General features: G+C 40.4%; 1 protein-coding gene across 1 annotated transcript in view; it reads right to left on the reverse strand.

Moving 5' to 3' along the window:
• Slc44a1 (solute carrier family 44 member 1) overlaps positions 1-16,125 on the reverse strand; it is a 182,246-nt gene that overhangs the window by 36,638 nt on the left and 129,483 nt on the right. The window lies entirely within an intron of this gene.

Below are 16,125 nucleotides of genomic sequence, written 5' to 3' on the forward strand. Positions count from 1 at the left end.
AAAAGAAGAAACTATTTTTTCATGCACTGGTTCTTACTTCCATCAATTGATTATAAGCGCATAGATTTATTCCCATGCTTTAACTTGACTCCTTCCATTTCCAACCTCATTTCAGTACCTATTGTCTTCTGTTGGCCTGTTGATGGGTTTTGACATCAGAAACTGATGCTTTCTAAGCTTACTATTGGAATTGGAGACACTTTCAGCTATTTGGGCTTCGTTGTAGTTCCTCACAAATTTTCAAATCATTAACTTTCATTTCTGAAAGAATAAAGGGAAACTGACAGAAGCTGCAGTAACTATGTAGCTTCCTGTAGGTGGCCCAGCCATGCAAATATTTCTAATTGGTAAGCACAGACATCTCTTCTTTCAGTGGTATTCTGTGCTTGTAGACTTCTATGTAAGTGTCTTGCATCAACTTGGTTAAGTTTATCTGTCACTGTTTTATTCCCTTTGAAGTTATTGTAAATGAAACTATTTTCACTTCTTCTTCAGATTGTTCGCTGCTGGTGTATAGAAACAAAGGTGCCTCGTGTGTGATTTAACCCTGTATCTTCCAACAATGTTTAATTTATCAGCTTTAAGTTTTTCCGTGTTTATGTATTCTTTATGACTTTATATAGTATGAGGCCATAGAGGAAAGGGCTCTGAATCAGTCTTTTGAAGTTGTAGGCTCTTAATTATTATTCTTATTTAATTTTCATGCATAGATCACTCAGTACAATTCTGAATAGAAATGGCATTCTTTTGTCTTCTTGATCTGGAGGGATCTTTTTTTAATCTTTCACCACTAACTACGATGTTGTTTATTTGCTTTTTTGTTTTTGTAGATATCCCGTAACAGGCTGAGGAAGTCCCCTCTGGTTCCCAGCTTGTTGAAGGTTTCTTATGCCGTCATGGGAGGCCTTTGGATTCGGTCTACAGTCTTCTCTGGACCCAATGAGCTGGTTAGGTTGGGTACTCCTCCATCTGCTGGGTGTGTTTTGCTCACTCTTGCATTTCCTGGATAAATGTCACCTGGCTCAGCACAGAGTTCTTTGGATAGGCCAGTGGACTTCCTTTGCTTATTACTAGAAATGTCTCTGTCTATATTCACAAGGATAATTTTTTAAAATGATCTCTAGATTTTTTTTCTTGTGATGTCTTTCACTTTGTTATCAAAGTCTGTGTTTCTCATCTATATTTTGAGAGAGTTTTAAAACTATCAGTGTTTTTTCTTGGTCAAGCCATTTAAAGGTTTCATAGGTTTTTTTCCCATCTTTTTCAAAGATCTCTCACTGTGTTCTTTCACGTATTCACACCTTTCATTGCTTCCATTCTGACCTTTATGTTCATTCTGTTGCCTGCTTTGGATTCACTTTGTCCAGAGCCTATGAAGGTGGCAGTTAAGACTAATGTTTTGACATCTTTTTAAATGTTGGCAGTTAGCTATGTGTTGCCCTGTATGTACTGACTTAGGGGGCTTGCATCAGTTAAAGTATGTTGTATCATTTTCCTTTATCTTTGGCTATTTTCTTATTCCCCTTGTAATCCTAGGTGGTCATTTGGCTGGGATGGGGGGCTGTTATTTGCCACAGACCAGTGTGCTTGCCAAAGTTTCATGTTAATAGTTTCAAATCTCATTCCTTTTTGACCTCAAACATACTTTATATAATAAAATTGTTTACGACTTACTGTTACTTTTGTATGGCCCATTTTAAGTTTAAGACTTAAACAGCATTCCAGGTCCTGTTGAGGACAGTGCTGTGGAGTGGAGCATGCTACACATGCATAGGTTAGTTAGTTGGCTTATGGGGTTAACTCTTCTATTTTCTTTTTGATCTTTGGTCTAGTTGTTTATCCACATTGAAAATGGAAGCCCTGCAGTGGTGGTGTATGCCTTTAATCCCAGCACTCAGGAAACAGAGGACTATGGAGTGAGTTCCAGGACATCCAGGGCTACACAGAGAAACCCTGTCTCTGAAAACAAACCAAAAAAAAAAAAAAAGGAAAAAAGGAAAAAAGAAAAGGAGAGAAAATGGAAGAATGAAGTTCCAACTATTAGTCTTAATCCATTACTTCTTCCTTTAATTCTATCAGTTTCTGATTCTTGAACTTTGTGTGTGTGTGTGTACATGTGTGTGTGTGTGTATGCTTGCACACATGTGTACATATAAGTATGTAAATGCACAAGTGTGTGGAAGTCGAAAGTCAATCTTGAATGTGTTCCTCTGGTGCCTTCCACCTGTCTTTTTGAGACAGGTTCTCTCGCTGACTCAGAACTTGAAAGACTATACGTTCTGGGGCTCTACCTGCCTCTTCCTCCCCATGCTGGTATTATAAGTGCATGCTATCACACCTGGATTGTCCTGTGGGTTCTGGACCCAGCTCCTTCTGTTTGTACAGCAAGCACTTTACTAAGTTAGCTATTTCCCCAGGCCTGTGGCATGAGTTTTGGGTTCTCTTATTGAGTGTACATACGTTTATCATTGATGTAGGCTATCAACAGATCATTTTATCATGATAAAATATTCTCTGTAACATGTCTTGTCTTAATATCTGCTTGCCTGGTGTTGGTACAGCCAACTTGCCTTTGGCCACTGTTTGCACAGAATACTTTTTTTTTTTTTTTTTTTTAAATTTTAGCCTACTACTTCCAGCCTAATTGATGTGACTTTGGATCTAAGCTGAGTCCTTTGGAGATGTCGTATTACTTTTTAGCACATCCCTCTGACTTTTAGCTAGAAAGCTCTATCCGTTTGCACTAAAAAAACAATGAGTAAGGGCTTCCCCCTCCTGTTTTGTTGTTTTCTGTATGTCTGAACTGTGATGTCTTTCAATGCCCTATTACTAGAGTCTTTCATGTGTAGTCAAAAACTGCAATTGTTTTATTGTTTGTTTGTTTAATTGCTCGAACCCATAGATCAGTGCTGCACTCAGCCTGGGTCAGAGTAGCTTCTATTTGCAGTGGTTATGGGTTAATGCAGAGACTCATAACTGGTAGAAATGAGGAAAAGAAGTGGCTGCTGAGTGTTTAAACCAAAATAGGACATCTATATTGCACGCACATGCACATGGCTCAGGGAACATTGTGGGAGAAGAGATGGAGAGACAGGAAGTACTTGAGGATAAGGAGGTATGCCATGAAATGTTTTCTGAGCATGACATGACCATTGCACTCATGCTATAGAGACCCATGCAAAACCTTTACAAGACTGAGACTGCTAACATTTCATCAAGGACTGGCAAGGGCTCCCGAGGCTCCACCTCCCCCTGAGAGCTCCTGGCAGTTGCTGGTTCCTGGGGAGAGGGGTGTGATCTCTTCAGTGGTGTAGCCACCGGTAAGTTACCCAAGCTCCAGTAAATGACCCCACCATGCCAATGTTCAACCTGAATTAACCTCGTGAGTCATCTTTTAAGAAGAGACACGGCAGTAGAAGGGAGAAGGGTTTCACGAGGAACAGGAGGAGAGAGGGAGAGAGAGAGGGAGAGAGAGAGAGAGAGAGAGAGAGAGAGAGAGAGAGAGAGAGAGAGAGAGAGAGAAGGTAATGAGGAGCAAAAATAATCACAGTTTAAAATGCATGTCTAAAATTGTCAAAAATAATAAACAATTTATAATTTTTATAAGGTCTTCTTGTGTAGCCTAGGCTGACCTCAAACTCGCCATCCCTCTGCTTCAGGTTCCTAAGTGTTGGGATTCCTGCCACGCACTATTTCCGGTTAGTTAGTTCCTCTACCATATTATTATTTTGATTCCTTCATTTCCTTTCCTGAAAACACTTTCGCAATGCCATGACCATCTCACATTAGCAAGAGCTTAGTCTGAAATTGCAGTGCTTTCGTTTCTATTATATATACTGTCCCCTTGCCGCTGCATCCTCCCCTTGGTATTACCGTTGTGGATTACTTAAAAAAAAAAAAAAACAAAAAACAGTGAACCATACTGTAGTCAAATTCAGGAAATACCCCCAATAAGCTCTGTTTTCTTGACATTCTCACATACCCAGGAATGGTGTCCCTGACCATGCTGTGGTGCCTTCGCTGTTATGAGCCTCCTATACCTTCATGCAGGTTCTCTTGCTCGTACGTTCCCTTGGAAGGCCCAAGCCTTCTAGGATTGCTTGCACAAGGCTCTCAGAGTGTAGTGCCCAAGGTACATTTGCTGGTTTTCCTGTGGCCTCAATTAATTGCTTTTAGGCAGAACTCTTTGCTGAGCAATAAAGACCACACATGTTTCCTGCTGATTTTTTTTTTTAATTCCATACTAGCTGGACTTGAATTTTCCCAATAAGCTAGAAATTAAGGATGTGCAACAAAGGGCTTGATTGCCTTTCCACCACCATCAGCTCTGCTCCCTTGGCTGCTGTGATGTTCAGTTCCCTTAGCTGTGACCTGCAGTACAAGGTCCCCTCCAGCTCCCTTAGCCTCTGAGTGGTGCTGAGCTTGGACTCACAAAGTTAATTACTATTCACCTTCACCATCTTGGCGTTCGAGCAAAGAACAGACTTCATGCTGAACGCTGGCTTAAGAAGAACACGTGCTACATCTCTATGCATTGGGGGTGCCTGTTCAGAGAAATTTATACTTACTGCTGTAAGCATATATAAAAGGATACAGACCAAAAACGCAGCGATAGCTTTTATATCTTCATCTGTGGAGCTATTTGCTTGTTGCCCCCTTGTTCTCTTCCCTCCCTCAGTCTATCACTCACTCCTTTCTTCCGTTTTTTCTTTTGGATATGGCTAAAGTAAACATCTACTGTGTTTTCATTTCTGCCTGAAAGATGCCTTTGACTTATTTTTTGGAAGGGTAGATTGAGTGCCAACAGACTTTCTCTGATTTTGTCTATTGTGGAGTACCCTTGTTTTTCCTTTAGTCTCAAAGAACATTATTATTGGGTAAACAACCCTGGATTGATTTTTTTTTTTTTTGCCTACATCACTATAAATACTTTATCTCATTGTCTTATGCCTGTCCTAACTCCTGGTAAGTATCAAGGAATAATTTTATTATTAAGAACTGCTTACGTATAATGAGTTAACTCACACTGCATTGCATGCAATGTGCTCTCTTCACTGTTGTCTTTATGAACAGCTTGATTACAGTGGCTCTTTGAATATATTCTACATGGAGCTTGTTGAGTTTCATGAACATGTAGATTTATGGTTTTTTAAATTTTTAATTCATTTAAAGGTTCTGTAAGATCAATAGCTGGGCTGTATCAGAATTTCTACTAGTTTTCTATTAATAGGTTATACTTTATTTCTTTTTGTGCCTCGTAGTTTGTTGTTGAAGGCAGAAATTTTAAATATTATAACATGTCAACTCTGGAATCAGACTCTACCTCTTCCAGGTAGAGGTGTGTGTGTGTGTGTTTGGGATGTATATGTGTATAATGTGTCTGTGTTTGGGGTGGTGTGTATGTGTGTGGGGGGGGGGTGGTATGTCTGTGTTTAGTGTGGTGTATGCTGTGTGTATGTGTGTGTTTGGGGTGTATGTTTGGGGGATGTGATGTGTGTGGTATGTATTTGGTGTGTACATATGTTTGTGTGTTAAAGAGAGGTTCTCACGTATTCCAGACTGGCCCTGAACTCACCATGCAACCAACTATGACCTTGAATTTTTGATTCTCCAGGTTCATTCCCGTCCCCTCCCTAAGTGTTGGGCTTATATCCTGTAAAACCATGTCTGTTTTTATGCAGTGCTGGGGTTCCCACATCCTGGCTAAACACTCTGCTAACTGAGTTGCATCTCTTGTCCTTAGGTTTCTTTCTCCTCTTCCCTAAACTGTTGTTTGTTGTGCGTGCAGTTATTTATGTTCTCACTTCTCTAAACTATGGTTTGGTTTGTTTTTTTTTTTTGCTGAAAATGGTATTCAACTTAAAACTTGGTCTGTGGTCACTGACATCTACTTGGCTAGTATTGTGATAGCTTCTCTTAACGCTAGGTTCCCCACCCCACCACCCCTGCCCGTGACTCCCCACACATAATTTTCCAGTTTGCAGATTCCTTTTGTGTGTGGGAATTCCCTAATGCTGGGCAAGGGCATTTGTTTCCCCTCTGCTTTACCCTCACATCCTGCTCGAATCATCAAAGTCACCTACAGGCCACTCTTCAAGGTCTCATGGTTTTTCTCTTTCTTTCCTCTTTCCCCTCATGTTTTTCCCCACCTACACCAAAGGGATACATGTAGCCTATAAGGATTCATATTCAGGGGCATTTCAAAGTTTTCATTCTCTAATCCATGTCCAGCCCTAGACTCTTCTCAGGTGTTTCCTGCCTGTCTGCTTCCCGCCCACCTGTGCTATCACCCAAGATCCATACTGGTCTGTGGCCCCAGCCAGCCACTCCAGGAGCACAGGCCATGCTACCACACCCCCAGCTGCCAAGGGATATTACCCTGGTAAGCTAAAATGTCTCAATGCATTTTTATTAAATTTTCTCCACTTAGTATTCTCTTGCTGTTACTGCTACTGTTCATTTTTCTTACTATTGTTAAGATTCTGGAGTCTGACAAAAGTTGATTTGACAGTTTTTGCCAACTTAATCACTCCTTCAGGAGGAGGGAGTCTTCAACTGTCCTGGTCTGTCATTTTAGCACCTCACTCACCATTAGCTTTTCTATACAGAGACTCTAGCTTGCTTTGTTCTATTCTGTTTTCCCAGTTCATAATAGACAGTAGAGATTCTGAATATGCGTTAGGTAATGATTTAAGTGAATGGAAAATTATCATTAAATTTTATAGAAATCCCTTTAAGACAGTATTATTCTCGTTTTACAAAGGAAGACACTGAACCTCAAAAAGATTTCCTAGCTCCCTGAGATTACAGAGTTTATACAAGTGGAAGAAAGACATTCAATCCCTTATCTAGGACTCCAAGGCCCTTTCCCTCTTTTTTATAGCATGCTGGCTCTTTTAGCTATCAGACAATAAGGAGATATCAATTACATTATATGTAGCTGGTTTTGAAGTTTATTCCTATCCACTACATTTACTAGCAAAATAACCCTACAGCATGGGATGAATATATTTCTTCTCACAGGTACAGAGACTTAGGCATAGAAAGGGATAATAACCTGCAGTTAAATTAGAAGATGGGGGATGGATCCAGATGTTTCAATTCTGGTGTTTTATCCTGTATCTAACTAATGCAAACAGGTCTTTCAGCTTAACATGGTTCTCTTCCAGTGGACTACTGCATGGAGACCTGGAGATTCACACACTACTCCTACCTCCACCTGGACCCCTTATCCCAATCGAACATCCAAGCCTATTGATTTCACATCTCATTCATTCTTAAACATAGCCCATATCTCCCTTATGTTACCAGGATCCAGGCTAAAGACTTAATCTTTGCTCATCCAACGTATTACAAAAGCTCCTTACTGGTTTCTCTAACCTTACTCCTTACACTGAGACATATCCACCCCCAACCCCCTGCCCCCGCCATGACCCAAATGCAAATATCAAGCATATCTTTGCTCACTAAGTCCCCAGTTTCTTCACCATAAAATCATGTCTCTTGGAATGGCCCACCAGACCTTTGAGACCTGACCTCTTTTGACTTCTCCAGTTTCTTGTCTTCACATACATTATACACCATACACACACACACACACACACACACACACACCATGCACATGTGCACACAGGCACACATGCACTTGCTTCTGCTGAAACAACCTGTTCCCAAGGCCTGTTTACTCACTGTACCCCACCTCCTCATCCCACCCATTTTCAGGTAGGTCTCCCTGCACTCAAGAGCTAACTCTGTTAGAGCAACTGGCGCACTCTATGCAATCATCTGCTCATTCCTTTGCTGCCTTAAACAGACTGAATTTGTGAAAGGTGGAGACTAGGCAGCTCTCTTTTCTTCTTGCTTAAAAAAAAAAAAGAAGTGCATGTGTAAAGGTATGCATATCCATGAGTGCATACATGAAGGCTAGAAGTAGATGCTAAATAGTCTACCCCTCTCTAATATATACATACACATACACACACACATACATATATATATATATATATATATATATATATATATATATATATGTATGTATGTATGCCCTTCCATTCCATCATCCCATCCACCCCTCAAGACTTGGGCAGTCTCCACACTTTGCTTGCTGCACCCCTGTCCCCACACTTCTTAATGTAACTCCACAGCTGGCTTTGTCTCCCACTGGGCTGAACCTCTGCCTGGCCTCAGGGATGCTACTGCACTGGACACACTGGGGCAAACCTGCTCAGGAAAAGCATCTGAAATGGACCTCACCATCGCATCTTCCACAAATTTGATGTGAGTTTCACCAGCTTATAATTTTTATACTTTTTCTAATCCCTCTACATTTATTAATACCTCCTGACTTGTGTTCTTGATTCTTCTGTCCAATTACCTCCCCCAATCTATTTAGATTTGACTGAGATTTATCTTCAAACTGGGCATTAAATGTTGTCTATTTAAAATCCTCTCCTTGATTCAATAGCGGCATATGCTTATCTTCTATTAAATTCTTACCTGTACTAGGATTTGTTTGGGAATGTTCTCTTCTAGTCCATTAGATTAGTTACTACCATTCTATTAGCTTACCTGCCCTTTGTGTTTTTAATATAACGTGATGTCTTCATATTAAAAAAAAACAACCCAGAGAGATATTTAATGGAAACAGACAAGCAAAGAAAACAGAAAGCAACCAAACTGAAATTACCCATAAGCTCCCAACACAGAGCTTAATTATTGTTTTTCACCAAGTTTAATTATCATGTTAAGTCAATGACTTCCATCTAACTGTCTTGCCAGATGACCTGACATTCTCTGGCCTTTTGTGGACTACTCTGGCTAATGACAGGATGCTCAGTGCTGCTGCAGAAGGAGTTATGCTCTGTGCCTGTTCTAGCATGTTAGTGTGTTGTTCTTGGCAGAAGTCGGTTGGACTTGTTGATGTACATTATACTGGTGAGGTGGTTGCTCAGACATTATTTAAACACTATGTGTACCAATGAAAACATGACAAGAGCAGTTAGTTCTATGAAAACCAAGGCTTTGAAAAACCAAATACCTGGGAAAGAATGAATGAAGGGAAAATGTTAAAAATAATATTCATGGATGTGAGGGAGAGAAATACTGGAAAGAAAACTATAAAAATATTTGAAACCACAGTTGGTAAACTCACAGTCCATATTAAAACTCAATATTCATGTTTACCCTTTGGGAATGACACTATCCATTGGTGGTAATTAATCCAAAATCAGTCAGCACACAACTCTACTCATAAAATTAACAGACCGTTATCAAAGAGTAGCCAGCAATCATGTATCATAGCTGTAATTTCATCACTCAGGAGGTTTGATGCAATAGGCTCCTTCGTTCAAGGCCAGTCTGTACTACATAACACCTTGTCTCAAAACACAAAGAAACAAACAAAATAACTCACAGTGGTTATGAATATTAATATCTCAAGATTTTTTAAAAAATCATTCTGAATAACTTTCTATCTTAGCAAGTTTCAATTAGCCTATCAGTTATCAATGTCAATACAATCAATAAAGCATCACTGTACCTTTAAAATGTATAGAATATTTACTTTGCCAACTTGAGTCATGCTGAAAACATTCTTTCCCTCCCTGAATTTTTCTGTCTAAACTGTGAATGTTATTCTAGTACATTAGCTATTAGTATATCTTTTGCAGCCTGCTCTGCTCGGCCCTTCCTATTAACCTTCAGTGTGGCTGTCCCTTCTACTTAACATTTAATATGCATGTCTTTGTTTTCACTTCTGATTTTTCTCTTTGCTGATAATGAAAAAGAGAAAAGGTTAAGTTTAGCTTATTCTGAGCCCAAGTCCAGGTCTACTACATGCCTACTTTCCTTTCTGATTTTTCTTTTGTCGCTTTTTTTGGGGGGTAGGGACACCTTGGTTAAAATTATTTTGTTGTAAGATGGAGAAAAGTAACTGACCACAAATCTGCAGCATCACGTTTCCCAGTGTGAGGAGACAAGACTGAATGCCCCCATTTCATCTTAGAGGCAGTTGCTCCACCTCTCACTGCTCTAGCTGACAGGGAGGCCTGGCCTAGGATCTTGGTGAGAACTGAGAAACTTTAATAAGACCTCTATTAAGAATTTGATAAGGCCAAGTGATTGTTTGATAGCCATCTCTACTTTTACCAGAAACCTAAACTCAACTGAGGTACAACTCCTAAGGTTATATTTCTCGGAATCTGGACAATCAACAAGGCATGGATCACATTAAAGGCCTCACTCCTATGTGCTACATCTAAAACGATGACGTGAAGAGGTATAATCCCATCTGTGTGGGTTACGCCCAGGGCGTCTGATGAAAGACAGATGCCAGGAAGCCTCATAAGACGCTGGCTTCCTGTGAACCGCTCAGCCTCCAAGGGCTCAGAGCTCTCCTGCTCTCTGCTCAGATTTTAATCACTACATGTGCATTACACTGGGATCCATGAATATACTCCTAATATTTTGGTCAGAGATGGACTGCATTTACGAAGGCAGTCTCTTCTAAAATCATTTTACCCAGGGGTACTGTATCCATCTAAGTTTGTGTACACATATTCTAAGATGCTTACACAATAATGATATTGACCCAGTGATGCCATTTCTCAGAATGTATTCCTGTCAGTGACACTTGTCAAAGTGACCTTGGATTTTTTTTTTTTAACTTCAAGTTCTATTCCAGGTGTCCTTTTCATGGCCATAAGCACAGAACAACTTCAGGGTACAGCTCAGGAAATGAGGCTTTTCATTGGCTACTTAGTCATTAGGAGGATTATATTGGAGATATAGTGTAACTTTGTATCGGAATAATACTCCCCTCCCCACCAAAATTTTAGTCTAGAATGGTTAGTTCTTCAATCTCTCAAGCAACTCCAGTATTGGAAGACACCTCACAAACACTCTGCTAACAGCTCCTTTTAGCAGCTTGGCCCACACACCAGGACCATCTAGACAACAATCTCAGGCCTCAAGACAAACCCCGTCTTATAAAACAAAGAGAGATTTACTGGTTTTGCCATTGACCCACTTAGGAAACCTATCCCTTCCTGAGTTCTTAAATCACGTAAATTGGTTAGATTTGAACAAACTATAGATTTTTTAAAAAAAAATGACGAGGCACAGCTGCTGCCTAAAAATGGCTGACCTCAATTGCACACACCCACTAACTCACTGCAAATGGAGTCACCCACGCCACTGCACCTGTATAATGAATGCTTTCCGTGGCAAAGATTACACATGGGAGGCCCCTCTTCTCTACCTAGATTGGACTCAGTTGTAACTTTACCAGTTATCCAGCCTCACGGTCACTCAGATTCCAGCAACAAAGCCCGGATGGGCAGTAGATAGTCTGTGCTTTAGAAAAGTGGTTTAGTATATTAATACTTCATTATCCAAGACCCTGGGGCATGCTCATGTGATAGATGAGAAGGCCTAATTAGGAGGTTCTCTGCTACTCTTACACAGTAGTAACCACATCTGAAGCTAGACCCACCTTCTCTCAACCACCACCATGGGTGTGGGAAAGGGTTAGGACACAGTAGACAAATGACATGCTTTCCTATAAAATTTTATTTATTACATTAAAAAATTCTATACATTTGTTAGACTAAAATACAGTTTTCATTATAATTCTGGCAACTGAGTCTATACACAGAGAAAACTTAGCATGAGACCAGCACTTTTTTTTTCTAGTTCATATTTCTGCACAGATAAAACATTTCAAAGCTCCATTTCATATCAGCTCATTGAACTGTGAAGCCAGATGGAAATCCATCCCATTCAGCACTCCAGGCAGTTCATTTGCCTGCAAGAGCAGATCGCTCCAGAAAGTGAATTGCTTAATATACATAGTTCTTAAGTCCTGCGAGAGTGTAACGTCCCACGTGTAAAGTCTGCACTGCGTTGGTCACGACAGTCACAAATACCAGGGCTACAAGTGCATCTGTGGGGCATGTTCAAGCACCTACGTGTTTGTTTCCTCACATGCATAGTGCAGTGATACCATAACAAGAAAGAATCCAGAATAACGTGAAGGTACATGATCCCAAACTGGGATGTCTTAGTTGTGGTCTATTTTTAATGAAAAGAGACAAGATGTGACATAAAAACTTATTTCACCAGTCTGGAAATAGATACAAATGGGGAAAAAAAAAACCAAAAGGACAGAAAGGCATTAGGATATTCTGTTTAGGTTCTCATCACCTAGGCTAGGCTGGACATGGGCTGTGCAGACTGCCTTAGACCATAACAGCAAGTCCCTCCCGTATCTGAGTCTTCAGAACTCAGTTGTTTTTATTCTAGTGCTAGCCTAAACTCAAGCTCAGGAAGGCTGGGCCAGACAGTACAGAAAACTGATCTGCAAAAGACAGGCTTTCGTCCTTGGTTGTTTTCCAGACCGTCTGTCCCTTTGTTAGACGGCCCCATGTTCTTCCCTGGCTGTCAGGACGTTCTCCCGTGTGCCGGTCATCTAACCAGCTAACAACCTAATGGACTGACTTGATTAGATGCAAGATCTAGTAGATGTGTGTTTAGTGGTCCTAAGTATTCTAAGTCTGTCTAACTGAAATCTCTTCTCATTATAGGGGTTCAGTACTCCAATTGCGGATGGGAGGGATCAGAAAGCATCAATGAAGTGTACCAATAGAGCTGCACAGTAGAAGAACAGACTTTGTTCATTAAAATTACAATTCAAGAAGAGGTTCTAAGCAAAGTACTAGACCCCCAAAGGCCAGGGAGAGTGTTAAGTTGTCCCTGACTTAAAACCTCTAGCCTCTACATCTCTATATATTTCAAACACAATTTCTAGGGCAAAGAAGGCCCTGGCCAGACAACCACACAGTAAATGAAGTGGGTCATCACAATTTTTAGAGGCTGATAGCGTGGTCTGTGGGATCTCTTCTATCTCTACAAGTATCTCCAAATCATTTCACAGCTTACTTTTACTTTTGAATTCAAACATCCATTTCTCCAGCAACAACTAGCACCAAAGATATTCCTAACAAGCAGGTTATGTAGGTAAGTTCAAAGACAAAGTCTGAAAGTTCCCTCTAAGTCACAGGCTTTGATTACAAGTGAACCAGTCAAGTTACAAAATTTGGGCCTTTCCCACCTGTGTCACAGACTTACAGCAGTGGCCTCTCCATGTGCAGTTCTAGAAGGTTCGTTCCAGCCTTAAGGGTGCATAGAGAGCTGACTTTTGTTATTTCTTCATTGACCTGCCAGCTAGATCTCTACTCCTTTGTTCAGCTAGATAACATAGAGAGCGGTTTAACCTCTATGAAATGAGATCCACTGGAGTCAAACCTTCAACAATCTCCTGCCTGCTTTTTCAAGGGCCTAAAGAGTCTTCCTGGAGAGCCACTGCACACCTAGTAGTGAGTTGGGGGAGTGAAGGACTCCTCAGGTTTCCTCAAAGCATGAAGAAGTGGACATGGGAAATAGAGAAACGATCCATCAGTAGAGTGCTCTAACCCTGCTCTCTCCTGTGTGAGTGGTTGTGGGGGTTGGGGTGGCAGAGGGAGGAAATCATACACAGACAATAACTCCCAGGTTGATGTGTGTGTGTGTGTGTGTGTGTGTGTGTGTGTGTGTGCTAGGTGAGGCTGAACATCTACTGCAAGCATCAGCTCCTCCAACTGTTCACTAAGTGTTTTTAAATCATGTATCCACTCTACTTCAGTTAGTGCACTATCATTAACTTCAAGTTTTCCCTCATGTCGACAGATACACTTTAAGAGTTATATACTGGTTACACTAAGCCCCATGTCCTATCTCCATCAAAATAGCTAAGGGTCTTGGTAGATGGATAATTGTAAGGATGCCCTGTTGATATGTTTTAGAGAGCACCCCACCCCGCTGCTAATAATGTGGTTCATTGCCAAAAATTCCCTCAGGACACACCCACCTCATATTTCCAAGGTAGGAAATCATTATCAAGATAGGTAATGATTTAATGTTGCCCATTTAGTTTCTATTTCCAAACCTAGAACTAAGTCATATACTATTTTTAGTTATAAAATTGATTCAGGCCAGAGATGACGAGCATCATCCCCGTGGACGGTCAGTGGGAGCTCTGACCACTTGCAGTAATATGTTAGATGTTCACTAAGATGCACTGGGAGGCAGTTCACAGCTTTCATAAGAACAAAGGGATACTATGGTACTCAAATCTGCTTCTGAATTTGAAATGTTAAATCTGGATACCATCAAATAAAGTGAAAAACCATTTGGAACATGTATAAATGAATCAATGTTTACATAATCAACTAGATCTTTATCATATTATGAATAAATGCTTAGGGGGTTTTGTTGTTGTTTTTGTTTGCTTTTTTTTGAGCTTTCTGGTCTGGAATAAAATAATTTAGGTTGTAAAACTGAGTGTTAAAAATGAAGGCCAGTGTAATATTTGGGTCCCCAATCATTTTTTTTCCTAATCATTTTTTATCTTTTGAACAAATTCTCTAATGATGAACCCCTAGAAAATACCAAACTTGAATCCTGTACTTGTAATTTACAAAAGGATCAATTGTTCATGCAAGAGTGGAACGCAGTCCTTGTTGGTCTATTGTTACACATACAAAGAAATCAAAAAAACGGGAAGGAAGAAAGGACACAATAGCTCTGTAGAAAAGATAGGGTTTCCACAGAAAGTCACAATCTTAAAAATCCTGCATTAGGGTTTTCAGTAAGAAAGATATTTTCAAAGTGTTAAATTTCTAATCAAAATTGTCCTCTTAAAATATGGAATATAAGATTGGCTCAAATTTATGAAATTCAGATGGGAAAAGTGTGTTATTTCAAACTTTTCACTGGATATAGTACATTGAGCTTTAATTTTGTTTTTAAGTTTACTAACTTTAGACTTTTTTCCTATGACATACTCAAAGATCCTGATTTTTCTAAAACTGGACCATATGCCACTAAATGAAGACAAGCTAATTCTGCAAGCAGCCACTGTAGACGAACAATGTGTACTTTTCAGAAGGGCTAACCCGAATTCCATGATATACACAGCTACATGAATATGCATCTAAAGCAAAAGGCATTCTATGCTCTGAATACAGAACACACAAACCTCTGCTTCCTGCATTTACTTCGGATCTCATAATTCTCTAATATATATTCACAGACCACATCTTAACAACTGTAAGCGAGTGCTTCTGTCAGATGGTGTGCAGTGCATAAAAGGAATGCAGAGATTAACGGTGTCACCTGCACTGAGAAGCCTCCAGACTTCTGAGGTTTGTTTGTTTGTCTGTTTTTCAAGTGGCCAAAACAAAGCAATATTGAGCTGACACTGATATTTTCGGGGAGAAGGGTGGTAATGGGCCTTGTGAATGCTAAGCAGCTGCTCTATGCCCCCGCAGCCCAGAACTTGCTTATTAAAAGATGAAAGCTCACAGACCCTTTGGAAGGAAACGTCTCAGAAACTACAGTAAGGCTACTGGAAGCCCCAATTCAAATGAGAAGGCAAAAATAAGAAATAAAATAAAATGTATAGGTCACCAAAACCAATAGTTCTGGGTTTGAAGCTGATTTCACAAAGCGGCTCTGAACGTCGCGGGACCTCCTGACTGTGCATGGCAGGGGTGTCTGAGGCCAGGAGACTGGAGTGTGATGGTAGCACTGTGTGGCTTGCAGATACCTGGAGCATGCATTGCCTGTTATTCTGAGGAGGGAGAGGTATTTATGATTCAAGCTTAAAGTTGCCCGGGACCAGGATAAGGGGATCCACACCTTACCAGCGTGGAATCTTCAGAATGCACTTAGAAGGCAGACATCATGGTCCATGATATTGGACAGAGGTTATACTCATCAGCTTAATGCCTTTCATCGAAAGAAAAAAAGGAAGGAAGCAAATTCTTAGAGAAGAGCATCTCTACCAAAGGAAACACTGACTTCAAGCATATTTTTAAAATAGACTCAATTAAGTACCTCCACTGGGGCAGACCGAGAACCAAGCTAGCTCGGCTACTCAACTGGCATCCAGTTAGGACTTTACTGTCTGTATGCTAGGATGTAAAGATTAACCCTAAACTGCATGAAATGGGCTCACAAAACAACCTGTGTTGAGTTCTGCTCATCCATGCAAGGATCATACAAACTCAGCACCCTCATGAAACTGTT

The sequence above is a fragment of the Mus caroli genome, unplaced genomic scaffold, assembly GCF_978045245.1.
Source record: "Mus caroli unplaced genomic scaffold, Mus_caroli_1 scaffold_6, whole genome shotgun sequence".
Classification (NCBI taxonomy): domain Eukaryota; kingdom Metazoa; phylum Chordata; class Mammalia; order Rodentia; family Muridae; genus Mus; species Mus caroli.